Raw genomic sequence first — 27,537 nt, 5'->3', positions numbered from 1 at the left:
CTTTTTACAATATTAGCTCATTTAGTCTTAATAAGAATCTCATGAGGTATATACAAATGTTACCCCTATTTTAGTGATGGGGAAACTGAGGCACCGTTAAGGTTAAGTGACTTTCCCAAGGTCAGCCAGCTAATCAGTAGCAGAGTTAGGATTTGAGAACAATGTGCTTAACCACTATGCTATGCTGTGTAGAAACATGAGTATTGTAAAAGTAGCACACGTAAAGGGCTGTGGATACTTAGAGAACAGAGAAACAGGAAATTAATGAAGGCTTGAAGGCTAGTAATATTGCACAGAACCAGCACCACAGAGAAGCAATGAAGCACAGGTTCTTAAAATTTGAAAGGGAGATGAGATAAATAATTGATCAAATTGGAGACCTAGTTTTTAGCAAGGCTTAGAAGAGATGGGTTGAGAGGGGAGGTATTAAAGAAATTGAAAGGGTTATTTGTCAGACAGTAGGTGGGTCTGCATTAACACCGGAAACCAGTAAGGGGCTTTACACATTTTTGATAAGGGAATTAAAAAAGCAGGTTATAGCAGTTTATGTTTTGATCATAGCAGTCTGATTGAATACACAACATGGAAGCAGAGTATTCTTGTAGGAACCTGATAAGTGTAATTGCAGAATCATTTGGTAGAATTTTTATTTAATTTTTTAAAAAGATTTTATTTACTTATTTTAAAGGGGGGCGGGTAAGGACAGAGGGAGAAAATCTGAAGCAGACTACCTGCTGAGCTTGTAGCCCCATGGGGGCGCGATCCTGCCACCTCCAGATCATGACCTGAGCTGAAACCAAAAATCAGATGCTTAATCGACTGAGCCTCCCAGGCGCCCCAATAGGAGAATCTTTATAAATGCAAAGGTCTTTACAGTTTTTCTTGGCATAAAACAAACTTGGCATTTGATTTTTTTGCTACTCTTCAGTTTGGGGACTCTTACAGTCATACATAAAGTGTCCTGTTTTTTGTGTGTGTGAAATAAAAAAGGGAAAGGATTGATGGCTAGGAAAGAAGTAAGCTTCCCTTATATTTTTCTTTTCAAAATTACTTGCTTTGGCTTTAGTGTTATAGTTTGCGGACATTTTTGCAAGATATCATAATATTTCATTTCAGTCTCATTTTGGTTCGAGATTTGGTCTAAGCTGCGAGTAATTTACATGTCTACCATAGCAATTCCCAATCAGCTGTCTCTGAAACTTGCTAATCTTGGTAATGTCAGGTTTTTCAATTTAATAGTTTGTTCTTTCTGTTTTTCCAAGATTATATATATATTTTTTATTTTAAAATTCCCCTCCCCTTTTAAGTCCTTTCTTGACAGAGTTAAAATATCAGTCATTTGTCAGTCTTGCCAATTAAAGTTTTTTTTTTTCTTTTACTTGTCTGGGAATCATTGCTCTAGAACTCTAATTCTTGTTTTATACTTTCTCTGAGTCACTTAGACCCTGTATTTTCCTACTCAGATTGAGGTATAAATTTGAGACAGGATGGGTATAACCATTGATTTTTTAAAATTTGGACATGATTCTCTTTTATTTTCCTAGTTATTGGTCAGTGACTTGTTTCACCAAATTCATAGCCACCTCTTACATGAAGGTGTTAGGAAGATAGAAGAGGAAGGAGAGTAAAAGGATGTATCCAGTCTTTGGGCTACAATATGCGTTTTAGATGAGTTTGACTATAGATGGACTATATTGCACTATATATGAAGTATAAGAAAAAAATTTTTTTAATTAAGGGAAATTTGCAACTTTGAATAATGCAACCAGTGTCATAAGATGGACACAGATAAATTTCTGTTTAAATTTAGGTAGGGAGAGGTTTGCATTTGTAAATGTAGGCCTAGAACGTTTGTGCAAAATATTTGTTGAGTGCACTCAACAAGCACTGTGCCAGGTAGGAATGCAAAATAATGAAATTTAGTCTCTTTCTGAGAGATTTGTATTTTATTGGGGGTGGGGATATGACATGCCATTAAGTTTGAAAATGTTTAAGATAAGGGACCAAAATGCATGCTTGAAGAAATAGATATTCTGAACAATAGTAGAATATAGGATAGTTTTAGCTGAAGCTTTGGCAGTCAGAAACAAGAATAAAGGATAGTTTAGATGGAGAAAACAAAGATGCAAATAAACATTACATAAGTAGTTGGAGATAAGAGTATATATTTAAATATTTAAAATGTGTATATATGTCTGCTTGATAGTGAGGTTGAAAGCCAGACTGAGAAGTTGAAATTTAATCTATTATTGAGTCATACAAATTTGGAAGTAACACAATCAAAATTGTGTTTTATGACTGTGGTATTAGCGTTATGTAGTTTGGAAATAGTGGAGGAAAAACTTTAAGATAATATTACCAGTTAGGATTCTGCTGGGGGAAAAAAAGTTAACACTATTTTTCCATTTTCTGGTATCACTGTATATTCTCCAAATCAAATTAACACAAGTCCTAACTCGTTTTATAGGTTTCATGGGCTATGTGATTTTGGGTTAATTATTAACCCTCTCCATACAAGGGCAGAACCTTCTGTATGGAAAAATGATGCAAAATCACAACTACAAAATTAGATACAGGGCTTGGAAGGGACATTTTCATGTTAAGGGTCCTGAAGCTTAACCTTAATTAGCTTTACAATAAACTCTCTTTATAGTAAATGAGTCTCTGTGCATCTTTATCTGTTAAATGCACTGTGAACATTGCCCTGTTTGCCTGATGCAGTCATGATTTATGCTTGTGGTCCTAGAGGCATGCCCAGTTTAGCATGTGTCTAGGGAGTTTTTGTTTTTTAACTAAAGAAACTACCATTACTGTTTCTATTAAAATGAGCCCAGATGGAGTCAGTGAGTGGCCTATTTTTTTTTTTAAATTTCTGCTGCCATGGTCTGTATTAGTGCATGAGCCGAGTGTGCAGTGAAGAGAGTTCTCACTTTAACATGTGGTTAGATCTATCATGCAATGATAACTCGGGAAAGACACTTCCCAGATCGAAAATAATTACTCTTTTTGAAGACAGAATAGAGGGCACTAGTTGATAGGGTGTGCTGGGACATGAGCAGCTAGGGACAATTAACTTGCTGGTTGGGGTTGCAGAGGTATTAAATGCTGCCGGCCAGTTGTCCCAGCTAGTTGGGCTATAGCGTGCTAAAGTCTGGGTGATTTGTATAGCTGCCATACCAGAGGGTGGGGTCAATATGAAACACGGGAAATTTTAGGTTACATGTAAGTGAAATTAGAAGAAATAGAGGCTAAGCTCCTGTCCTGTCAGAGAGCATACAAAAAGTAGTAGGAATGTTATTGCTGTAATGGTTTTTGTCAACTATTTTTTTTTAATACTGTTTGGTAATGCTTTTGTAATCTTTTTGGTAGCAGAGAACTCAAAAGAAAATTAATGCCTAAAAGTAAATTAAGTACTGATATTTTGTTTATAAGTTGATGATGAACCTCTAAGTTATGCACAAAATTTTTACTAGCATTTGGCATCTCTCCTGTTTATATCATTGACTACATGCCAAGCTGAAGACACAAATCTACTTAAAAAGCATCAGGATTTACTTTCAGTTTTAGTAGTTATTTTAAGGAGATTATAGTGGCGAACAATAATTTGACACATGTAACTGCAGAACACTGAAGACAAAATTATATCCGCAATTATAATGTGAATACACATTTGGTGGATTATAGCATCATGTGTTAAAGAGGGTTCTTACTAAATTATATAACCTATGTGACCAAGGTATACTTAGATTGATTGTGGTTTACATGTATTTCATAGTTGCATCCAAAGAAGCTTGATATCTTACCAAACGGAAGCGGCAGTTGTCAAAATTTCGAACAATTTTATATATGCACAGTTAATGTAACTGAATTACAGTGTTTCTGAGACAATACTAATGTTGAAAATACTTTGGCATGTCATTATAAGCTTTCTCTCTTTGCTGCCTTTGATTAATTGAATTTCATAAACATTTGAGTCTTTGAAGAATTACTTTGTAAATCAATCCATGTGTCTTACATTGTTTTGAACATTTTTGTAAGCAAGTCCTCTAAATTTTGGTGACATTTTGTTAAAAAAAACTTTATTCAAAATAAATAAGTCTTTATCCCATAAATAGAGTGGAAAAACTTGAACATTTGAAGCTTTAGTGAATTAGAATTATTGAAAATAAAGTTTTTGAGATTTAATTGTGAATAGCCTGAAACATACATTCATGTTGGGGTATCATTCACTTTCTAAAATCTCTTCCACTATGTGACTCAGGAGATGGCTGCTCATGTTTATCATTATAGCCTGTAACTGTGAAATAATGTTTTCTTTGTGAAAATACTATAAAAATTCAGTCTGTAAGAACTTATTTAATTTAGACCCCGTATTTTGAGTATTAGATTTCTGCCTTGTTGATTTGACAGTTTTTTTCTCAATACCTTACCTTGTGCATCAATACCTTAATTTATGCATCTCTAAAAACTTTTTTCTTGTATTATAAGAAAAAAATTTATGTAAAAGCCATAATGTTCTACATATATCGTTACTATTCCTGACACATCAGGTGGACCTGTCTTAGTTTTGTGGAAAGCCAATGTAAGTACTTTTTCTAGGCTAGTTACTGTCCTGAATCTTAATAAGTTTGCTAGGTAACAATGTTGGATTATGATGTTTTAGATTAAATTAATTTCAGTGTAATACAAGCTATAAAATATTGTTTTTCGTTTGTTATTGCTCAATTTTATTTACATTTTCCGCTTAATCACACTTAAGATACTATTATAAGATCTTAACAGTCTGGAAACAGTTTCCTTTGCATGGCACCATGCCACTAAAAAATAAACTAAGCAGCAAACTAACAAGCAAAACAAAAGAAACAAAAAACAATTCAAGACAGTTAAGACATATGATACCCATAGTATTTAATTCATATTGTAGTTTCAATATCTCCTGCATACTCCATGTAAAATGTATGTTAGTGTTGTTTTTTATCTTTGTCAACCTCTTGCCTTTGTGTCTTTTTTTTTTTAAGAAAGTATTTCTTTAGCCTTTTTCTTTAAATCTTTACTAGAAAGCATAGCAAGGGGCAGAATGCTCTGATACATTACTGTAGTCAGCATACTTTTATTTCTTCGTGTGTTTCCGTGTGTCTCTTTTCTCATCCCTTATCCTTTTTCCTCCTTCCCTCCCCCATCTCTTAACTTCTTTCCCTCCCTTAACCTTTTTACACATCTCTATTTTACTGTATTCTTTCTTACAATGAATAATGTAACAAATATCTATATTCCTGCTTCCCAGAATTGATAACTTGTAGAGTGTTCTGTGAACAGGTTATGACCTATTACTGATTTTCTTTTAGTGTGTAGTTATAATGGCAACTAATATTGTTCATTCTTTTATTGAAAGAGATGGTTGCAATATATTTTTTTAAAAATCCATTTCCCTGAATAACATAGTAATTGCTGTTAAAAAGATTAGCCTCATTCCCACCTCCACTCCTCTAATTATCTAGTAATTTAAATTTAAAGGCAAAATTTAGAGAAACTCTTAAAGTTATATAAGTGCATATAAATTTCATGAAGAAACTTGCATATGATTAGGACCTTGAAGGTATTGAAAGTTTTGAATACTGAAGTATGGTGGGAGAAGTGTCCATATAAAGAGAATAAAAGCATATACTTTGATTTTGTTGGGTGTTAGAATGCATGAAGTAGAAGAATGGAAATAAGGTTGAAATCTGAGTTGTGGACAGACTATGGAAGTCATGTCCCTAAGTGATAATCAGAGCTGTGTTTATTGGGATTCCAATATAGTGAAATGTATTGGAGAACATTTGAATAAAATCCAGGAAATTCTAAAATACAATTATGGTAGTTAGCTACATAATATTGCAGTTGTCAAAGTAACAAATGACTTTTGGGGAATTCATATTATATAATGGCAAACTGTCTTAATTATGTGCACATTTTTCTTTGTCAGGTGTAAAATTCTAGTTCCCCCTTTTATTTAGGGGTTATGTTCTCCCTTTGCTATCTTATTTTTGTCTAGCTTTATTGAGGTAAAATTGACAAATTGTAAGATATTTAGAGTGCGCAACCTGATGATTTGATATTTGTATACATTGTGAAGGGATTCCCAACATCAGGTTATCACATCCATCACCGATGGTATTATTTCTTTTGGTGAGACCATTTAAAATCTATTCTCAGTAAATTTCCATTATATATTACAATGTTATCAACTATAGTTACCATGTTATACATTAGATCCTCCACCTCATTCATCTGAAAAACTTTGTAACCTTTAAAAAATCTGTTTCCCCAAACCTCCATCAATCACTTTTCTCTTCTCTGTTACTGTGAATTTGACTTTTAAAAAAAGATTCCCATGTAAGTGATACCATGTGGTATTTTTCTCTGTCCACCTTATTTCATTTATCATTTTGCCCTCTAGGTTCATCCATGTTATCACAAATGTGGTTTTGATGTTTTTTCTTTCTAAAGGCTGAATGATATTCCATTGTGTGTACACACACATATACACACAATACACCACATTTTCTTGATCCATTCCTCTATTGACAGACACTTAGGTTGCTTTCATATCTTGGCTATTGTGAATAATGCTGCTGTGAACATGGGAGTAGAACTATGTCTTTGAGACACTGAATTCTCTTTGGATATGTACTCAGAAGTGGTATTGCTGGATCATATGGTAGTTCTGTTTCTAACTTTTTGAGGGAACTCCATACTGCTTTCTGTAGTGGCTGTACCAATTTACAGTCCCACCAACAGTGCAGAAGGGTTCCCTTTTCTCTACTTCCCCAGCACTTACTATTTCTTTTCCCTTTGATAAAATTCTTCCTAGGTATAAGGTGATAAATCATTGTGGTTTTGATTTGCATTTCCCTGATGATTGGTGATGTTGAACACCTTTATTGTTAGCCATTTGTATGTCTTCTTCGGAAAAGTGTCTGTTTAGGTTCTTTGCCTGTGTTTTAAAATTTTTATTTTTATTTATAAGTAGGCTCCATGTTCAATGCAGGCCTCAAACTCATGATCTCAAGATCGAGTCGCATGCTTTACTGACTGAGCCAGCCTGGCACCCATATGATTTTAGTTTTAATTCCAGTATAATTAACATAGTGTTATCTTAGTTTCAGGTGTACAATATAGTGATTCAGCAGTTCTGTACATTACTCAGTGCTCATGAAGATAGTGTACAATTAATCCCTTTCACCTGTTTTACTTTCCCTACCTTCGTCCCCTCTGATAATCATCAGTTTGTTTTCTATAGTTAAGAGCCTGTTTTTGACTTTGTCTCTTAAATTCCACATATGAGTGGAATCATATGGTATTTGTCTTTCCATGACTGACTTATTTCACTTAGCATTATACTCTCTAGATGCATCCATGTCATTGCAGATGGCAAGATTTCATTATTTTTTATGATTGCATAATATTCCATTGCATGTACATTCCACCTTTCTCTTTTTGATTTTCTTTGTTTTTCATTTTTTTAAATTTAATTTTATTATGTTATGTTAGTCACAATACATCATTAGTTTTTAATACAGTGTTCCATGATTCATTGTTTTCGTATAACACCTGGTGCTCCATGCAGCACATGTCCTTAATACCCATCACCGGGCTAACCCATCCACCCAAGCCCCTCCCCTCTAAAACCCTCAGTTTGTTTCTCGGAGTCCATAGTCTCTCATGGTTCGTCTCCTCCTCCGATTTCCCCTCCTTCATTTTTCCTTCTCCTAATGTCCTCCATGCTATTCTTTATGTTCCACAAATAAGTGAAACCATATGATAATTGACTTTCTCTGCTTGACTTATTTCATTTAGCATAATCTCCTCCAGTCCCATCCATGTTGATGTAAAACTCAGCCTTTCTGATGGCTGAGTAGTATTCCATTCTATATATGGACCACATCTTCTTTATCCATTCATCTGTTGAAGGGCATCTTGGCTCTTTCCACAGTTTGGCTATTACGGACATTGCTGCTATGAACACGGGTGCATATGGCCCTTTTTCACGACATCTGTGTCTTTGGGTTAAATACCCAGTAGTACAGTTGCTGGGTCATAGGGTAGCTCTATTTTTAATTTTTTGAGGCACCTCCACACTGTTTTCCAAAGTGGCTGTACCAACTTGTGTTCCCACCAACAGTGTAAGAGGGTTCCCCTTTCTCCACAACTCCTCAACATTTGTTGTTTCTTGCCTTTTAAGTTTTTGCCATTCTGACTGGTGTAAGGTGGTATCTCAATGTGGTTTTGATTTGAATTTCCCTGATGGCTAATGATGAACGTTTTTTCATGTGTCAGCCATTTGTATGTCTTCTTTGGAGAGGTGTCTTTTCATGTCTTCTGCCCATTTTTTGACTTGATTATTTGTTTTTTGGGTGTTGAGTTTGAGAAGTTCTTTATAGATCTTGGATATCAGCCTTTTGTCTGTAATGTCATTTGCAAATATCTCCTCCCATTCTGTGGGTTGCCTCTTTGTTTTGTTGACTGTTTCCTTTGTTGTGCAGAAGCTTTTTATCTTGATGAAGTCCCAAAAGTTCATTTTTGCTTTTGTTTCACTTGTCTTTGGGGATGTATCTTGAAAGAAGTTGCTGTGGCCAATGTTGAAGAGGTTACTGCCTATATTCTCCTCTAGGATTTTGATGGATTCCTGTCTCACATTGAGGTCTTTCATCCATTTTGAGTTTATCTTTGTGTATGGTGTTAGAGAATGGTCGAGTTTCATTCCTCTTTGTATATAGTTGTCCAATTTTCCCAGCACCATTTATTGAAGAGACTGTCTTTTCTCCATTGCATATTTTTTCCTGCTTTGTCGAAGATTATTTGACCATAGAGTTGAGAGTCCATATCTGGGGCCTCTGTTCTGTTCTTTTGGTCTATATGTCTGTTTTTGTGCCAGTACCATGGTGTCTTGGTGATCACTGCTTTGTAATAAAGCTTGAAATCGGGCAACATGATGCCCCCAGCTTTGTTTTTCTTTTTCAACATTTCCTTGGTGATTTGGGGTCTTTACTGATGCTATACAAATTTTAGGATCGTTTGTTCCAGCACTTTGAAAAATGTCATTGGAATTTTGATTGGGATGGTGATGAAGGTATAGATTGCTCTGGGCAGCATAGACATTTTAACAATGTTTATTCTTCCGATCCATGAGCATGGAATGTTTTTCCATCTTTTTGTGTCTTCTTCAGTTTCTTTCATGAGTGTTCTGTAGTTCCTAGAGTATGGCTCCTTTACCTCTTTGGTTAGGTTTATTTCGAGGTGTCGTATGGTTTTTGGTGCTATTGTAAATGGAATCGTTTCTCTAATTTCTCTTTCTGCAGTTGCGTTGTTAGTGTATAAGAAAACAACTGATTCTGTGCATTGATTTTGTATCCTGCCACATTACTGAATTGCTGTATGAGTTCTAGTAATTTGGGGGTGGAGTCGTTTGGGTTTTCCACATAAAGTATCATGTCATCTGCGAAGAGAGAGAGTTTAACTTCTTCTTTGCTAATTCGAATACCTTTTATTTCTTTTTGTTGTCTTGATTGCTGTTGCTAGGACTTCTAGTACTATGTTGAACAATAGTAGTGAGAGTGGGCATCCTTGATGTGTTCCTGATGTTAAGGGAAAGGCTCTTATCTTTTCCCCATTGAGGATGATATTTGCTGCGGGTTTTTCATAGATGGATTTTATGAACTTGAGGAATGTTCCCTCTATCCCTATACTCTGAAGAGTTTTAATCAGGAAAGGATGCTGTATTTTGTCAAATCCTTTTTCTGCATCAATTGAGAGGATCGTATGGTTGTTCTCTTTCCTCTTATTAATGTGTTCTCTCACATTGATTGATTTGCGAATGTTGAACCATCCTTGCATCCCGGGGATAAATCCCACTTGGTCGTGGTGGATGACCCTTTTAATGTATTGTTCAATCCTATTAGCTAGGATTTTGTTGAGAATTTTGGAATCCATATTCATCAGGGATATCGGTCTGAAATTCTCCTTTTTGATGGGGTCTTTGCCTGGTTTGGGGATTAAGGTAATGCTGGCCTCATAGAATGAGTCTGGAAGCTTTCCTTCTGTTTCTGTTTTTTGAAACAGCTTCACGAGAATAGGTATTATTTCTTCTTTGAATGTTTGGTAGAATTCCCCAGGGAACCCATCAGGCCTTGGACTCTTGTTTTTTTTGGGGAGGTTTTTGATCACTGCTTCATCTCGTTACTGGTTATTGGCCTATTCAGGTTGTCAGTTTCCTCCTGTTTTAGTCTTGGGAGTTTATACATTTCCAGGAAGGCATTCATTTCTTCCAGGTTGCTCAATTTATTGGCATATAGTTGTTGATAATAATTTCTAATAATTGTTTCTATTTCCTTGGTGTTAGTCATGCTCTTTCCCCTTTCATTCATAATTTTATTAATTTGGGTCCTTTCTCTTTTCCTTTGGTTAAATCTGGCCAGTTTATCGATCTTACTAATTCTTTCAAAGAACCAGCTTCTAGTTTCGTTGATTTGATCTGCTGTGTTTCTGGTTTCTCATTCATTGATCTCTGCTCTAATCTTAATTATTTCTCTTCTAATGCGTGGCTTAGGCATCGTTTGTTGCTTTTTCTCTGATTATTTAAGGTGTAGAGTTAGTTGGTGAATTTGGGATTTTTCTCTTTTTTTTGAACGAGGCTTGGATGGCTATGTATTTTCCCTTTAGGACCGCCTTTGCTGTATCCCATAGGTTTTGGACCAATGTGTTTTCATTCTCTTTGGTTTCCGTGACTTGTTTAAGTTCTTCTTTTATTTCCTGGTTGACCCAAACATCCTTGAGCAGAGTGGTCTTTAGCTTCCAAGTGTTTGAATTTCTTCCAAATTTTTTCTTGTGATTGAGTTCCAATTTTAAAGCATTATGGTCTGAGAATATGCAGGGAATAATCTCAGTCTTTTGGTATCAGTTGAGACCTGATTTGTGACCCCGTATGTGGTCTAGTCTGGAGAAAATTCCATGTGTGCTCGAGAAGAATGAGTATTCTCTTGTTTTAGGGTGGAATGTTCTGTATATACCTATGAGGTCCATCTGGTCCAGTGTGTCATTCAAAGCTCTTGTTTCCTTGTTGATTTTCTGCTTAGGTGACCTGTCCATTGCTGAAAGTGGAGTATTGAGGTCTCCTACAATTAACGTATTATTATCAATATGAATATGACTCTTTATTTTGGTTAACAGTTGGCTGCTCCTATGTTGGGGGCGTAGATACTTAGAACTGTTACATTTCCTTGTTGGATAGACCCTTTAAGAATGATACAGTGTCCTTCTGTGTCTCTAACTACAGTCTTTAGTTTAAAATCTAATTTGTCTGATATAAGCATTGCTACCCCAGCTTTCTTTTGAGGTCTGTTGGCATGGAAGATGGATCTCCATCCCTTCACTTTCAGTGTGGATGTATCTTTAGGTTCAGAATGAGTCTCTTGTAGACAGCATGTGGATGGGTCCTGTCTTTTTATCCAGTCTGCAGCCCTATGCCATTTTATGGGAACATTTAGGCCATTCACATTGAGAGTGATTATTGAGAGATATGAATTTTTTGTCATCATGTTGCCTGTGAAGTCCTTGTTTCTTAGATCATCTCTGTAAATTTCTGTTCTAGATCACTCTTGGGGTCTTTCTCCTTTTATAGAATCCCCCTTAATATTTTTTGCAGGGCTGGCTTAGTGGTCACATATTCTTTCAGTTTCTGCCGGTCTTGGAAGCTCTGCATCTCTTCATCCATTCTAAATGACAGCTTTGCTGGATAAAATATTCTTGGCTGCATGTTCTTCTCATTTAGAACCCTGAATATGTCTTGCCAGCCCTTTCTGGCTTGCCAGGTCTCTGTGTATAGGTCTGACGTTATTCTGATGTTCCTCCCTCTGTATGTAAGGATTCTCTTCCCCCTAACTGCCCTTAAGATGATCTCCTTGGTTCCAAGATTAGCGAATTTTACTATTATGTGCCAGGGTGTTGGCCTGTTTCCCTTGATCTTGGGAGGAGTCCTCTCTGCCTCTGGGACATGAATGTTTGTTTCATTCTCCAGATTAGGACGTTCTCAGCTATGATTTGCTCAAATACATCTTCTAATCCTCTCTGTCTCTCCACCCCCTCAGGGATTCCAATAATTCTGACATTGGAACATTTCATGGTGTCACTTATTCTCTGATTCTGTTTTCGTGGATTTTAAGTTGTTTCTCCTCTTTTTCCTTTTTTTCTATTAATTGGTCTTCTAGATCACCAATTCTCTCTTCTGCCTCGTTTACCCTAGCTGTTAGATTATCTAGATTAGATTGGATCTCATTGATAGCATTTTTAACTTCTGTCAGTTCAGCTTTCATTTCTGCCCTTAGAGACCCTATGTGCTATTAATCGATTTCTCCATTCTAGCTGTCGTCTTCGTAACTGTTACAATGAAATCCATTTCTGACATCTTGGCTATATCTGTATCCATTTGTAAATCTGTGGCAGAAGTCACAATCTCTGCATTTTTCCTATTTTTGGGGTTCCTCCTCCTAGTCATTCTGTTGAGGGGTGATTGAGGGAATGTACAGAGTCCAAATTCTTGACCACAATCCGAGCAAGATGCACCTGTTTTTCTTAGAAGAAAGCCTCTTAGAAGAAGAAGCCTCTTCTTCTCCCAGCCTGTCTTCTAGGGGCGGGGCCTGCCACACTGTTACTCAGGCAACCCTGTTTGGGCAGAGTTGCCCTGCCCCCTGTGGCAGGGGCTGGGTTCTGTGAAAACCGTTTTTTGGGGCTTTTATTCTCTGGCGGCTTTCCGCATCTCTTCCGAGAATCAGAGCAGAAGAGATCGTTTCCAACCCTCTGTCTCAGAGCAGAGCGATCACAGTCTGTTCTTCAATGAGCTCTCCAGGCCACGCTATCTCCGTTTTTGTCTGTGTTGCTATAAACTGAAGCGTCCTGGGTTGTGCTCACCTCAGCAGTGCTCCCAGTCCTCACCTCCAGGTGGGGACACATCTCTGCCCTTTGTGCTTCTGAAACCAGCAGCTGCCCCCAGTTCACACATGTGTCCCTGCCTCTCCAGGTTTCAGTTGGGGGGCTGCCCTAAAGTCCTTTCCTCGCCGATACCAGTCTGTGAGTCTGTGCCCTGTCCCCAAGATGGGAGGCTTTTACTCACTGGCATTGCAGGATCCCCACAGCTCCCTTCCCCTTCTGTTTATCTTCTGATATCTGTCCGTGGAATCATGGTCCCCTGCTCCAATCTCAAAACCAACCATCTACGATATTCTGTTTGTAGAGATCCAGATCTATCTTACATCTCAGGCTGATTTTGTGGGTGTTCAGAGTGTTCTGGTAGATACCCAGCTCAATTCAGGGGACCGGTTGGAATAGGGTCCCCTACTCCTCTGCCATCTCTTCCCCAATCCTACATTCCACCTCTCTTTAAAATTTATTTAAATTAAATTTAGTTAACTATATTATTAGTTTCAGGGATAGAAGTTAGTGATTCATCATTTGCATATAACACCCAGTGCTCATCACATCAAGTGCCCACCTTAATGCCCATCACCCAGTTATCCCTTCCCCCCACCAACCTCTCCTTCAGCAACCCTCAGTTTGTTTCCTAGAGTTCAGGGTCTCTTAGGGTTTGCCTCCCTCTCTATTTTCATCTTTTATTTTTCCTTCTCTTCCGTTATGTTCATCTGTTTTGTTTCTTAAATTCTACATGGGAGTGAAATCCTATGGTATTTGTCTTTCTCTGACTGATTTATTTCACTTAGCATAATACTCTCTAGTTCCATCCATGTCATTGCAGATGTCAAGATTTCATTCTTTTTGATGGCTGAGTAATATTCCAGTGTGTGTGTGTGTGTGTGTGTGTGTGTGTGTGTGTGTACAGCACATCTTCTTTATCCATTGATGTGTTGATGGACATCTGGGTTCTTTCCATAGTTTGACTATTGTGGACATTGCTGCTATAAACATTGGGGTGCGTGTGCCCTTTTGAATCACTATGTTTTATCCTTTGGGTAAATACTTAGTGCAATTGCTGGGTTGTAGGGTAGCTCTATTTTTAACTTTTTGAAGAGCCTCCATACTGTTTTCCAGAGTGGGTGCACCAGTTTGCATTCTCTCCAACAGTGTAAGAGGGTTCCTCTTTCTCCATATCATCACCAACATCTGTTGTTTCCTGAGTTGTTAGTTTTAGCCATTCTAATCAGTGAGGTGGTACATACCACCTCTTTTTTATCCATTCCTCTATTGATGGACTCTTGGGCTACTTCCATAGTTTGGCTATTGTAAATAATGCTGCTATAAACATGCATGTATCTCTTTGAAGTAGTGTTTTTGTATTTTGCGGGTAAACACCCAGTAGCGTGATTGCTGGATCGTAAGATAGTTCTAATTTTAACATTTTGAGGAACCTCCATACTGTTTTCCACAGTGGCTGTACCAGTTTCTATTCCTACCAACAGTGCAAGAGGGTTCCATTTTCTCCACATCCTTGCCAACAGTTGTCGTTTCTTGTGTTTTGGATTTTAGCCATTCTGACAGGTGTGAGGTGATACTGAAATTTTGATTTGCATTTCCCTGATGATCAGTGATGTTGAGCATCTTTTCACTTGTCTGTTGGCCATCTGTATGTTTTCTTTGGAGAAATGTCTTCTTTCGTCCATTTTTAAATTGGCTTATTTGTTTTTTAGATGTTGAGTTGCATGAGTTTTTATATATTTTGGATATCAACCCTTTATTGGATATCCAGTTTGCAGATCTCTCCCATTCAGTAGGTTATATTTTAGTTTTGTCAATTGTTTCCTTTGTTGTGCAGAAGCTTTTCATTTTGATATAGTCCCAATAGTATATTTTTGCTTTTATTTCCCTTGCCTCAGGAGACATATCTAGAAAAATGTTTTCTATGGCTGATGTCAGAGAAATTACTGCCTGAGCTCTCTTCTGGAATTTTTTATGGTTTCAGGTCTCAGATTTAGATCTTTTTTCCATTCTGAGTATATTTTTGTGTATGGTGTAAGAAGAACATGGTCAAGTTTAATTCTGCATCTAGCTATCTAGTTTAACCAACACCATTTGTTGAAGTGATTGACTTTTTCCTATTGTGTATTCTTGCTCCTTTATCATAGATTAATTTGCAGTATCGGTGTGGGTTTGTTTCTGGACTTCCTGTTGTGGTCTGTTTATCTGTGTGTCTCTTTTTGTGCCAGTACCATACTCTTTTGATTACTACAGCTTTGTGGTATAACTTGAAATCTGGGATTGTGATACCTTCATTTTTGTTCTTCTTTTTCAAGATTGCTTTGGCTATTCAGGGTTTTTTGTGGTTTCATACAAATTTTAGGGTTATTTGTTCTATTCTTTGAAAAATGCTGTTGGTATTTTGATAGGGATTGCATTAAATCTGTAGATTGCTTTGGGCAGTAGGGACATTTTAACTTTTGTTCTTCTAATTGAGGAGATGGAATCTCTTTCCATTTGTGTCATATTCAATTTCTTTTATCAGTGTTTTAGTTTTCAGAGTATAGGTCTTTCACCTCTTTGGTTAGGTTTATTCCTAGGTATCTTATTATTTTTGGTGCAATTGTAAATGGGGTTGTTTTCTTAATGTCTATTTCTGCTGCTTCATTATTAGTATATAGAAATGCAACAGACACTTGTATATTGATATTGTGTCCTGTGATCATACTGAATTCATTTGTCAGTTCTAGCAGGTTTTTGGTGGAGTCTCTAGGGTTTTCTATATATAGTATCATGTCATCTGCAAATATTGAATGGTTTACTTTTTCTTTACCAGTTTGGATGCCTTTTATTCCCTTTCCTTGTCTGATTATTGTGGCTAGGACTTCCCGTTCTATGTTGAATAAAAGTCGTAAGAGTGGACATCATTGTGTTGTTCCTGATCTTAGGGGAAAGACAGAAACTGTTTTTCACCATTGAGGATGATGTTGGTTGAGGGTTTTTCATATATGGCCTTTATTGTATTGAGATATAGTTCCCTCTAACCTTAATTTGTTGGAGGGTTTTTATCCTGAATGAAGGTTGTACTTAATCAAATGCATTTTTTGCATCTGTTGAAATGATCATATGGTTTTTATCCTTTCACTTGTTGATGTGATTTATCACGTTGATTGATTTAGAAATATTGAACCACCCTTGCATTCCAGGAGTAAATCTCACTTGATCATGGTTATTTATTTTTTTTAATGTATTTTTGGATTCAGTTTTCTGATATTTTGTTAAGGATTTTTGCAGCTATGGTTGTCAAAGATACTTGTCTGTAGTTTTCTTTTTTTGGTAGTGTCTTTATCTGGTTTTGGTATAGGGTAATGTTTGCCTCATAGAATAAATTTTGAGGCTTTCCTTTCTCTTCAATTTTTTGGTAATAGTTTGAGAAGAATAGGAATTAACTCTTCTTTAAATATTTGTTGGAATTGACCTGTGAAGCCATCTTGTCCTGGACTTTTGTTAGTTGGGAGTTTTTTGATTACTGATTCAATTTCATTGCTGGTAAATTGGTCTGTTCAATCTTCTATTTATACCTGATTCAGTTTTGGGAGGTTTTATGTTTCTAGGAATTTATTCATTTCCTTAGTTTGACCAGTTTGTTGGCATATAATTTTTCAAAATACTCTCTTTTAATCCTTTACATTTCCTTTTTTTTTTTTTTTAAGATTTTTCCATATTTAGAGCGAGTGAGCATGAGCTGGGAGAATAGAGGGGAGGGAGAGGAAGAGGGAGAAAGAATCTAAAGCAGACTCTTTGCTGAGTACGGAGCCCGATGTGGGGCTCAATGCCATGGCCACGAGATCATGATCAGAGTTGAAACCAAGGGTCAGAGGCCCAACCAACTGCGTCAACCAGGTACCCCAATTTCCTTTTTTTTCTTTAAAGATTTATTTATTTATTTTAGAAAGAGAGTGTGTGCACACATGTGGGGGGGCAGAGAGAGAGGGAGAGAGAATCTCATGCAGACTCCACGGTGAGCATGGAGCCTGACATGGGACTTGATCTTATGACCCTAAGATCATAACCTGAGCCAAAACCAAGAGTCGGATGCTTAACTGGCTGCTCCACCCAGGCACCCCTTATTCTATGTATTTCTATGGTATTGGTTTTTTACTTTGCTTTCATTTCTGATTTTATTTGAGGTATTTCTTTTTCTCTTCAAACTTTTTTTTCTAATTTTTTGATGAGACTGAAAGTTTATCAATTTCTTATCTTTTCAAAGAAGGAGCTCCTGGTTTCATTGATCTGTTCTACTGGTTTTGTTTGTTTTAGTTTCTGTTTCTTTTATTTCTGCTCTAATCTTCGTTATTTCCTTCCTTCTACTGGTTTTGGGTTTTGTTTGTTCTTTTTCTAGCACTTTTAGGTGTAAGGTTAGATTTTTCTTCCTTCTTGAGGTAGGTCTATATTGCTATAAATTTTTCTCATGGAACAGTTTTTGCTGTATCCCAAAGATAATGGACTGTTGTGTTTTCATTTTCATTTGTCTCCATGTATTTTTTTGCTGTCTTTGATTTCTTGGTTGACCCATTTATTGTTTTGTAGTATGTTATATCTCCATCTATTTGTATTCTTTCCATATTTGTTCTTGTAGTTGATTTCTAGTTTCATAATGTTGTGGTCAGAAAAGATGCATGGGATGACTTCAGTTTTTTTGAATTTGTTGAGACTTGTTCTGTGGCCTAATATGTGATCTCTTCTGGAGAATGTTCTTTGTGCACTTGAAAAGAATGTGCATTCTGCTGTTTTGAGATGGAATGTTCTGAATATATCTTAGATCCATTTGGTCCAGTGTGTCGTTTAAAGCCACTGTTTCCCTGTTGATTTTCTCTTTGGATGATCTATCCATTGATGTAAGTGAGTGGTTAAAGTCCCCTACCATTGTTGTATTATGATCAATTACTTCCTTTATGTTTGTTATTAGCCGCTTTATGTATTTGGGTGCTCCCATAAATACTTAACAGTTGTTATATTTTCTTTATTCCTCTTTGTGTCTTGTTGTAGTCTTTGTTTAAAGTCTCTTTTTTCCGAGTAAGTATTGCTACCCCAGCTTTCTTTTCACTTCCATTTGAATGATAAATCCTTCTCCATTCCTTCACTTTCAATCTACATGTGTCTTTAAGTCTGAAATGAGTCTGTTATAGGTAGCATATAGATGGGTCTTGCTTTTTTAACCCATTTTTTAACCCATGTCTTGATTGGAGTGGTTAGTGTATTTATACTCAAAGTAATTATTGATAGGTATGTACTTATTGCCATTTTGTTACTTGTTTTATGGTTGTTTTTGTAGTTTTCTGTTCATTCTCTTGCTTTCTTTTCTCATGGTTTACTGGCTTTCTTTAGTGATATCCTTGGGTTACTTTTTCTTCAGTTTTGCATATCTATTACTGGTTTTTGATTTGTGGTTATCCTTTTTTTTTTTAAGATTTTATTTATTTTAGAGAGAGCAAGCATTCACATGCTAATGGGGGGTGGGGAGGTGCAGAGGGGGAGTGAGAGGAAGAGGAAAAGAATCCTAAGCAGTCTATGCTGAGTGCAGAGCCCAATGCGGGGCTTCATTCTATGACCCTTAGAACATGACCTGAGTTGAAACCAAGAGTTGGATGCCCATCCAGTTGAACCACCCAGGTGCTCCACTGTTAGGTTTTTATATAACATCTTCCATATATAGCAGTCTGTATTAAGTTGATGGTCACTTAAATTTGAACCCATTCTTTACTCCTCTCCTCCTCACATTTTAGGTACAAGGCGTCGTACTTTACATCCTTCTATTTTGTGAATCCCTTGACTGGCTTTTATAGATATGTTTAATTTGAATGCTTTTGTGTTTCCTACTTCTCTTACTACTGAATGTGGTCTTTTCCTTTCCATTCAAAGAATCCCCTTTAGCATTTCTCATAGAGCTGGTTAGTGGTCATAAATTCCTTTAACTTTTGTTTTTCTGGGAAACGGTCCTTATCTCTCCCTCTAGTCTGGATGATAGCCTTGCTGGGTAGATTATTCTTGGCTGCAGGTTTTTTCTTTCAGTACATTGAATATGTCATGCTAATGCTTTCAGGCCTGTGAAGTTTCTGCTGAAAAATAGCTGATAACCTATGTGATTTCCCTTGTATGCAACTGTTTTCTCTTGCTGCTTTTAAAGTTGTCTTTAAGTCACTACTTTTTACCGTTTTGATTGCTGTATGTCTTGGTGTGGATCTCCTTGGGTTGATTTTGTTGGGGACTCTGTGCCTCCTGGATCTGGATTTCTGTTTCCTTTCCCAAATTTGGGAAATTTTCAGCTATCATTTCTTCAAATAAATTCTCTGCACTCTTTTCTCTGTCTTCTCTTTCTGTAATGCAAATGTTATTACACTTGATGGTGTTGCCGAGTTCCCTAAGTCTATTTTCATTTTTATTATTTTTTTTCTTCTGTCCTATTCAGCTTGATTGCTTTCCATTACTTTGTCTTCCAGTTTGCTGATCTGTTCTTCTGTTCCCTCTAGTATACTTTTTATTCCCTTTAATGTATTTGTAATTTTTAGTTACTGATTCTTCAGTGCTGATTGGTTTTTGTTTTCTTTTTTTTTTTTAACGTACTTATCTTTTTAATTTTTAAAATATTTATTTGACAGAGAGAGAGTGCACACGAAGGTGGGGGGCAGCAGGCAGAGGGAGAAGCAGGCTCCCTCAGCAGGGAGCCTGATGCAGGACTAGATCCCAGGACCCTGGGATCATGACCTGAGCCAAAGGCAGATGCTAAACTGACTGAGCCCTCCAGGCGTCACCTTTTTTACGTTTTCTATCTTTTTGTTAGGGATCTCACTGAGGTCCTCCACTCTTTTCTCAAGTCCAGTGTTATCTTTATGACCATTATTAAATTCTCTATCTAGGCATATTATCTGTTTAAAATAGCTTTCTGGCTGTGCTTTTGCCTTGTTCTTTCATTTGGGACATATTCCTCTGTCTCCTCATTTTGTCTAATTCCGTGTGTCTGTTTCTGTATGTTAGGAAGTAAGCTACATCTACTGCTCTTGAAAGTACTGGCCTTATGAAGAAGAGGTTTTTGTAATGCCCTGTAGTGCAGCATCCCCTGTTTAGCAGAACCTGGCACTTCAGGGGTGTCTCCTGTGTGTGTGTGTGTCTGTCCCTTGCTGTTATTGCAGAGCCAGTGTTTCCTTCAGTCCAGTCATCTGAAATGGCTTTCTTTGCCTATTGTGGGCAGGGTTAGGTCCCTTTGTTTTTAATGCGCCTGTCTGGTCTTGATTTGAGTCAGACCAGGCATTTGCCAGAAGTGCAGTAGCACTGAACTGCAAGGTGCTTTCCCTGGGTTGTCCCCTGAGAAGCTTTTGCTGGTGGGCGGAGCCTGCTGTCAGACCAGATTCCTGTCCCCAGTCTACTGCTGGGGCCATAGTCTGACTGGTGTGTGTGGTTATCTTTCCCTCTCACTGGGGCAGGAGTCACTTTGGAGTGGTACTGGCCCCTGTTGGGGCTGCTTGCACACTGCCAGGCTTGTGGCACCACTTCGGATGGATCTGGCCAAGTGTGTATTGGAGAAGGCAGTTGGACAGGAGAAGGCAGGGGCATTTATGCTGTTGGCAGGTTAGGTAGCTAGTGTTGGCACTGTGTTGGTTTCTGCAGGTATCTAAGGGTCTAGGCTTCAGGGTTGGGGCGGGAAATGGCACCTTGCCAGACCTTTTGTTTCCAGAGAAATCTCCCAATGATCCCTACCCCTCCAGCATACACTCTGAGATTAGTAAACAAATCTCCCTCCCATATACCTCAGGTATTTTTTCAAACTGCTACTTCTATGCTGTATCATCACCGGACTGTTATGCTGTGTCTTTAAGGGTGGGGACTCAGTTTCCTGTTGCCATCCTGGCTCTCCCAGAGCTAAGCCAACTCATTTTGTAAATTCTAGGTGTTAAGCCCCCCTGACTATAAGAACTCATGAAATTATGCCCCTGTGGTTTTCAGAGTCAAATATTATGGGGCTTGTTTTTCCCAGTGTGGGTCCCCCATGCCTGGGGTGCCTGGTTTGGGGTCCTTTCCTCTCTCCTCTTCTCATGGGCAGTGTCCCTCCCTTCTAGGCACAGTCCCACAGGTCCATTTAGCTCTGGGCTGCATCTCTGCCTTTCCTACCCTCTTTGATGTAGCCTCTTTTCTGCATTTAACTGTCGAGAGTCTGTTCTGCTTGTCTTGCATCATTTTCTGGGTTATTTAAACTGATGTGGGTGTTATCTACTTGTATCTGTGGAATGAAGTCAGCTAAGGGTCCTGCTACCATGCCCATGACTGATGGGCAGGTTGAGCTGCCTCTTTGCCTCTTTTTAAATTGAGTTAATTTGTTTGGTTTTGTGTGTTACTGAGTAGTATGAGTTTTGTATAGATTGTGTATATTTACACTTTATCACATATAACATTTGTGAATACTTGCTCCCATTCCATAGGTTGCCTTTTCATTTTGTTGATTTCTTTTGCTGCGTGGAAGCTTTTCAGTTTAATGGAGTTCTATTTATTTTTCTTTTTGTTGTCTTTGTTTTGGTTTAATCTAAATAATTTATTGCCAAAACCAACGTCAAGAAGCTTAACCCCCTGTGTTTTCTTCTAGCCTTATGTTTTCAGGTCTTAGGTTCAAGTCTTTATTTCATTTTGACTGAATTTTTGTGTATGGTGTAAGATGGGGGTCCACTTTCATTTCATTCATTTACATGTGACCATCCAGTTTTCCCTACCATTTATTTTAGGACAATTTATTACCTTTCACCATTATATTTTCTTGGCTCTTTTGTCATCAATTAACTTATGACATATATGCATGCTAGGCTCTCTATTTTATTCCAGAATCTCAGTCTGTATGTCTACATTTATGCCAGTACCATAGGCTTGTCAGTCCCTGACTGATGATGATGTGACTTAAAATTTTTTGACTTTACAATGATGCAAAAGCTGTATGCATTCAGTAGAAACCATACTTTGAATTTTGAAGTTTGATCTTTTTCTGGGCTAGTGGTATGTAGTATGATACTCTCTCAAGATGCTAGGCAATGGCAGCATGTTGTAGCTCCCAGTCACCCATGCAGTCAGGAGGGTAAACAATGATACACTAACAACCATTCTGTACCCATACAGCCATTCTCTTGTTCACGTTTAGTACAGCATATGATAAGTTACATGAGATATTCAACACTTCATTATAAAATGGGCTTTGTATTAGATTATTTTTCCCAACTGTAGGCTAATATAAAGTGTTCTGAGTATGCTTCAGGTAGGCTAGGCTAAGCTATGAAATTTGGTAGGTTAGGTGTATTAAATGCATTTTCAACTACAATATTTTCAACTTACAATGTCTTTATCAGAATGTAACCCTATTGTAAGTCAAGGAAGATCTATATAGTTTGAATCAAGTGTGATGCCTTCAGCTTTGTTCTTTTTTCTGAAGATTACCTTGGCTATTTGGGGTCTTTTATGGTCCCATACAAATTTTAATAGTTCTGTTTCTGTGAAAAATTCTATTGGAATTTTGATGGGGATTGCATTGAATCTGTAGATTGTTATGAATAGTCTGGACATTTTAACACTATGGATTCTTCCAATCCATAAGCATGAAATTTCTCACCGTTATTTGTGTATTCTTCAATTTCTTTCATCAGTGTCTTGTAGTTTTCAATATACAGATGTTTCGTCTTTTTTTTTTGCTGCTATTTTAAGTAGGATTGTTTTCTTAATTTCTCATTTTGATAGATTGTTAGTGTATAGAAACACAACTGATTTTTGTATATTCATATTCTGTAACTTTACTGAATTTGTTTATTCTAACAGGTTTTTTTTGGAGTCTTTAGGGTTTTCTGTATATATCATGTTATCTGAAAATTAATACAATTTTACTTGTTCTTTTTTTGTTTTGGATGTTCTTTATTTCTTTTTCTTTCCTGATTGCTCTGGTTAGGACTTCCTTGTTATGTTGAAGGAAGGTGATGTGAGTGGGCACCCTTGTTTCTGATCACAGAGGAAAAGGTTTCAGTGTTTCACCTTTGAATGTGAGATTAGCTATGGGCTCGTCATCTATGGCCTTTATTATGTTGAGGTATGTTCTTTCTGTACTCACTTTGTTAGGAGTTTTTATGATAAAAGGATGTTGAATTTTGGCAAATGCTTTTTCTGTAGCTATTGAAACGATCATATGATTTTCAAGCTTTCTTTTGTTAATGCAGTTTATCACATTGATTTGCATATGGTGAGCCATCATTGCATCCCTGGAATGAATCCAGCTTGATCATAGTGAAGGATCTTTTTGCTATTATGTTAAATTTGGTTTGCTGATATTATGTTGAAGATTTTTGCATTCATGTTTGACAGGTATATTGGCCTGTAATTTTCCTTCCTTGTGTGTCTTTGTCTGGTTTTTCTATCAGAGTAATGTTAGTCTGGTAAAATAAGTTTAGAAGTGTTTTCTCTTTTTTTGTTTTTTTGGAAAAGCTTGAGAAGGATTGATACTAGTTATTTTTTAAATGCTTGGTAGACTTCAACAGTACAGCCATCTAGTCTTTGTTCTCTATTGGTTGATTTTTGAATACTGATTCAGTCTCCTTAGTAGTATTGGGCTATTATGATTTCTTATTTTTTCATTATTCAGTTTTGGTAGATTGTATATTTCAAGAAATTATCCATTTCTTATCAGTTGTCCAATTTGTGGTTTATAATTGTTCATAGTAGCTTCTTATGATGCTTTTTATTTGTATTATGTAAGTTGTAATGTCTTTTCCATTTTTAATTTCATTCATGTCTTTTTTTGATAAATGTAGCTAATGGTTTGTTAATTTTATCTTTTCAAAAACTCAACCGCTATTTTCATTGATCTTTTCTATTGTTTTTTTAGTATCTATTTCATTTGTTTTTGCTCTCTGTGCTGTAGACTTGTTTCTGCGAACTTTGTGCTTTGTTTTTGTTTTGTTTTGGCCCCTCAGGTGGAAAGTTAGGTGGTTTTCTTGAGCTCTTTCTCTTTTTCTTAATATAGGCATTTATTGCTACCAAATACTGCTTTTGCTGCATCCTGTAAGTTTTTGTATGTTGTGTTTTCATTCTCATTTGTCTCAAGATACATTTTTATTTTGTTTTTGTTCTTTGACCTCTTTGTTGTTCAGGAGGATGTTGTTTAGTCTCCATATAAATGTGTTTTCCAGTTTTCTTCTTGGAAGTATTTCTAGGTTTATTTTTTGTTTTGTTTTGTTTTTTTAAGATTTTATTTATTTATTTATTTAGAGAATATGCATGAGCAGGGAGAGGGGCAGAGGGAAAGGGAGAGAGAGAAAATCCCAAGTAGACTCCATGCTGAGCATGGAGTCTGACGAGGAGGGGAGAGCTTGATCTCATGACCCTGAGATCATGACTTGAGCTGAAACCAAGAGTTGGATGTTAACTGACTGAGCCACTCAGGGACCCTGTGATTTCTAGTTTTATGCCATTGTAGTTGGAAGAGATCCTTGATATGATATCAGTCTTCTTAAATTTAAGACTTATTTTGTGGATTAACATTTGAGCTGTCCTGGAGAATGATCTGTGTGGGCTGTATATTTTGTCGCCGTTGGATGGAATGTTCTATAATATGTTCTGCCTATTAAGTCCGTCTCATCTAATGTATAGTTTAAGAGCAATATTTTCTTATTGATTTTATATCTGATTCTGATGTGTCTGTTCCCCCCCCCGCCCCCACCAAACAATTCTCCAAAAGTAGCTTGGTGTCCTACAATTAGTGGCCTACAATTAAACTCACTTATAACAGTATCTAGCTGGAGATAATGTTAGATTCCTACAAAACTGTTTCTGCCCCCTACTTCAGTCACCAATAGCAAGTCCTAGTTGTCACCTGTACTTCTGACCAACTAGCTATAGATTGGAGATTCCATTGAGGCCCTCCTCGGGTTCAATGGATTTGTTAGAGGAGCTCACAGAACTCAGAGAAACATTTTATCTACTTGATTACAGTTTTATTTTAAATGGATGTAGCTCAGGAATAGCCAGATAGAAGAAATACTTAAGGCAGGACACGGGGAAAGAGCATGGAATTTCCATTTCCTTTCCATTTCCATTTTCCCAAATCTCCATGTGTTCACTAACTTGAAAGCTCTCCAAACTCAGTCCCTTTGGTTTTTATGGAGGCTTAATTATGTAGGTGTGATTGATTAAATCACTGGCTATTATTAATTCAACCTTCAGTTCCTCTCTCCTCCAGGAAGTTTATGTTAATAAAGGTACTTTATTAACGTAACAAAAGAACTTCTTTTTTTTCTTTTTTCATTTTATTTATGTTTTATTTATTTTCTAATACGTTTTTAAATATTTTTAAGATTTAAAAAGTGTTTAAAGTTTGTAATACCTAGTAGGAAAACATTATCTGAATGAATACTCTAATGGCAAACCACTAAAGAATGTTTCAGTTGCATGTGGGGCAGAGGGGTAGGGATTCTCTTCACAGCACCCCAGCTTTCTTCATGAGAAGGTCAGAGGTACACTGGTTTGTATTATTGCGACATCCATTAGGTGATCCTTGCTTCTCCTTCAGCAAGGGCTTTCTTAGTCAGAAGGGCATTATGCTTGACCTCCAAATTTGGCTGACAATTTACTGATGAGATTCATAACCTTTGGATTGGTCTGATATTTTGACATATTTACTGGGTTCTGGGCCACATCCTGGAAGGCCACCATAACTTCTGGATCCTGCATGGCTGTGAGAACCTCTGGATCACTAAGAATTTCATTGAGCCCAGGCATTCCTGCCATTCCAGGCATCCCCCCCTGCCATTCCAGGCATTCCTCCAGGAAAATTACCAGGCATTCCCCCAGGAAAGCCACCTGGGAAAGAGCCATACTGAGCTCCTGATTGTCCTCTGGCTTCTTCCTCCCTCTGGGCTCTCTCATGTTCTTCCCGAGCCTTCTTAACTCTTTCTGTTCTTTCTTTGATCTCTCGTTCTTTACGTTTTCACTCATACTTTCTCCGATGTTCAGCAATTTTCTGGGCCCTCTGTTGAACTTCTTTCTGCATTGCACTAGCATCTTCATTGTAATCCAGTTTACAAGCAAGGGCAAGATCATGTGCTGCCTCTTCCCAATGGCCCAGAAGTCTGTGTGCTTTCCCTCGCCACTTATAAGGCTGAGCTGAATCAGGATTTATTTCAGTAGCTCTGTCACAGTCTCGAATGGCAGCATTTGGCTTCTGTAATTTGATGAAGATACTGGCTCTCAGCATACAGAATGGCCAAGCGAGGATTCAGTTTGATGGCATCTGTGAACAAGTCAATGGCTTTCTGTAGTTCATCATTTAGGACATCAGTGGCAGCCACTTTTTTATTTGCCTGATCCATCATTTCCTCGGTTATCTCTACATTTTCATCTCCCATTTCTTAAGGGGCATCAGTATCTGGTTCAATCACACCTTCATTGTCAATTTCTAGATCACTTTCCTCACTTGATGGTTCGTCTGTCTTTATGTTTTCCTCCGCCTTACTATCTGTTTTTTCTTCCTTGATATTGTCTTCTGATTTAGTTTTATGAGTGGCAGGTGGTATTTTACCCCCCATGCTCTCCACCCACTCTTGCAGGAAGTGCATTTCCTCAGTGTGCAGAACGCTTGGATCCTCCTTACACATTTTCATGAAGGCCCGAAGTTCGCTCACTTTGCGGGGGTCCATGGTCTAGAGGCGGTGGCAGGCGGCAGGCGCGGCTGAGCTTTTTTTTTTTTTTTTTTGCTCTCATTAAGAAATTCCAAGGGTTTTAGGAGCTCTGTGCCAGGATTGGGGATGAAAACCAAATATACTTTTCTTGTTATATATCAGAGTATCATAATGATCAGTCTTTTGTTGAATGTGGATTATTGAAGTCTTGTGCTATTATTCTGTTGCTGCTGCTTGCTTCAGCTCTGTTTATATTTGCTTTATAAATTTAGATGCTCCATTATTGGGTGCATTAGTGTTTACAATTGTTATATCTTGATCATTTGACCCCTTTGTCATCATGTAATAATTTTCTTTGTCTCTTGTTACAGTCTTTGGCTTAGAGTCCATTTTGCTTGATATAGGTATGCCATCCCAGCTTTCTTTTGGTTTCACTTGTATGAAATATCATTTTTCCATGTGTTCACTTTCAGTCTGTGCATGTCCTTAAAGCTAAAGTGTGTCTTTTACATGCAACTTCTAGTTGGGTTATTTAAAAAAAAAATCTAATAAGCAACTCTGTCTTTTGATTAGAGAATTGAGACCATTTACATTTAAAGAAATTATAGCTAGTTATGGACTTACTGTTGCCATTTTATTAAGCGTTTTTTGGTTAATACCTCTCTTCCCTTTTTTCTCTCTTGCTCTATTGCTTTGTAGTTTGATGATTTTCTGTATGGTATGCTTTGATTCCTTTTTAAAAATTTTTCTTTATAGGCTTTTACTTTGTGTTTATCCTGAGGCTTATATAAAACATTACAGTCCGTTTTGAGCTGATAACTAACTTGAGATGTACATCAAAGCTCTCCCACTTCCGTGTGTGTGTGTGTGTGTGTGTGTGTTTCAGACTTTACTTTTAAGT

General features: G+C 37.2%; 1 protein-coding gene and 1 pseudogene across 25 annotated transcripts in view; one reads left to right on the top strand and one right to left on the bottom strand.

Moving 5' to 3' along the window:
- Positions 1 to 27,537, top strand: part of REDIC1 (regulator of DNA class I crossover intermediates 1) — a 240,992-nt gene that overhangs the window by 89,111 nt on the left and 124,344 nt on the right. The gene's annotated exons all lie outside the window — the stretch shown is intronic.
- LOC112829948 (hsc70-interacting protein pseudogene) lies at positions 25,555 to 26,688 on the bottom strand (annotated as a pseudogene).

Source organism: Callorhinus ursinus, unplaced genomic scaffold (genome assembly GCF_003265705.2).
Source record: "Callorhinus ursinus isolate GAN/ISIS: 27379988/994484 unplaced genomic scaffold, GSC_fseal_2.0 scaffold27, whole genome shotgun sequence".
Taxonomy (NCBI): Eukaryota; Metazoa; Chordata; class Mammalia; order Carnivora; family Otariidae; genus Callorhinus; species Callorhinus ursinus.
The sequence above is the reverse complement of the archived record's forward strand: the minus strand, read 5'-3'. Positions and strand labels throughout refer to the sequence as shown.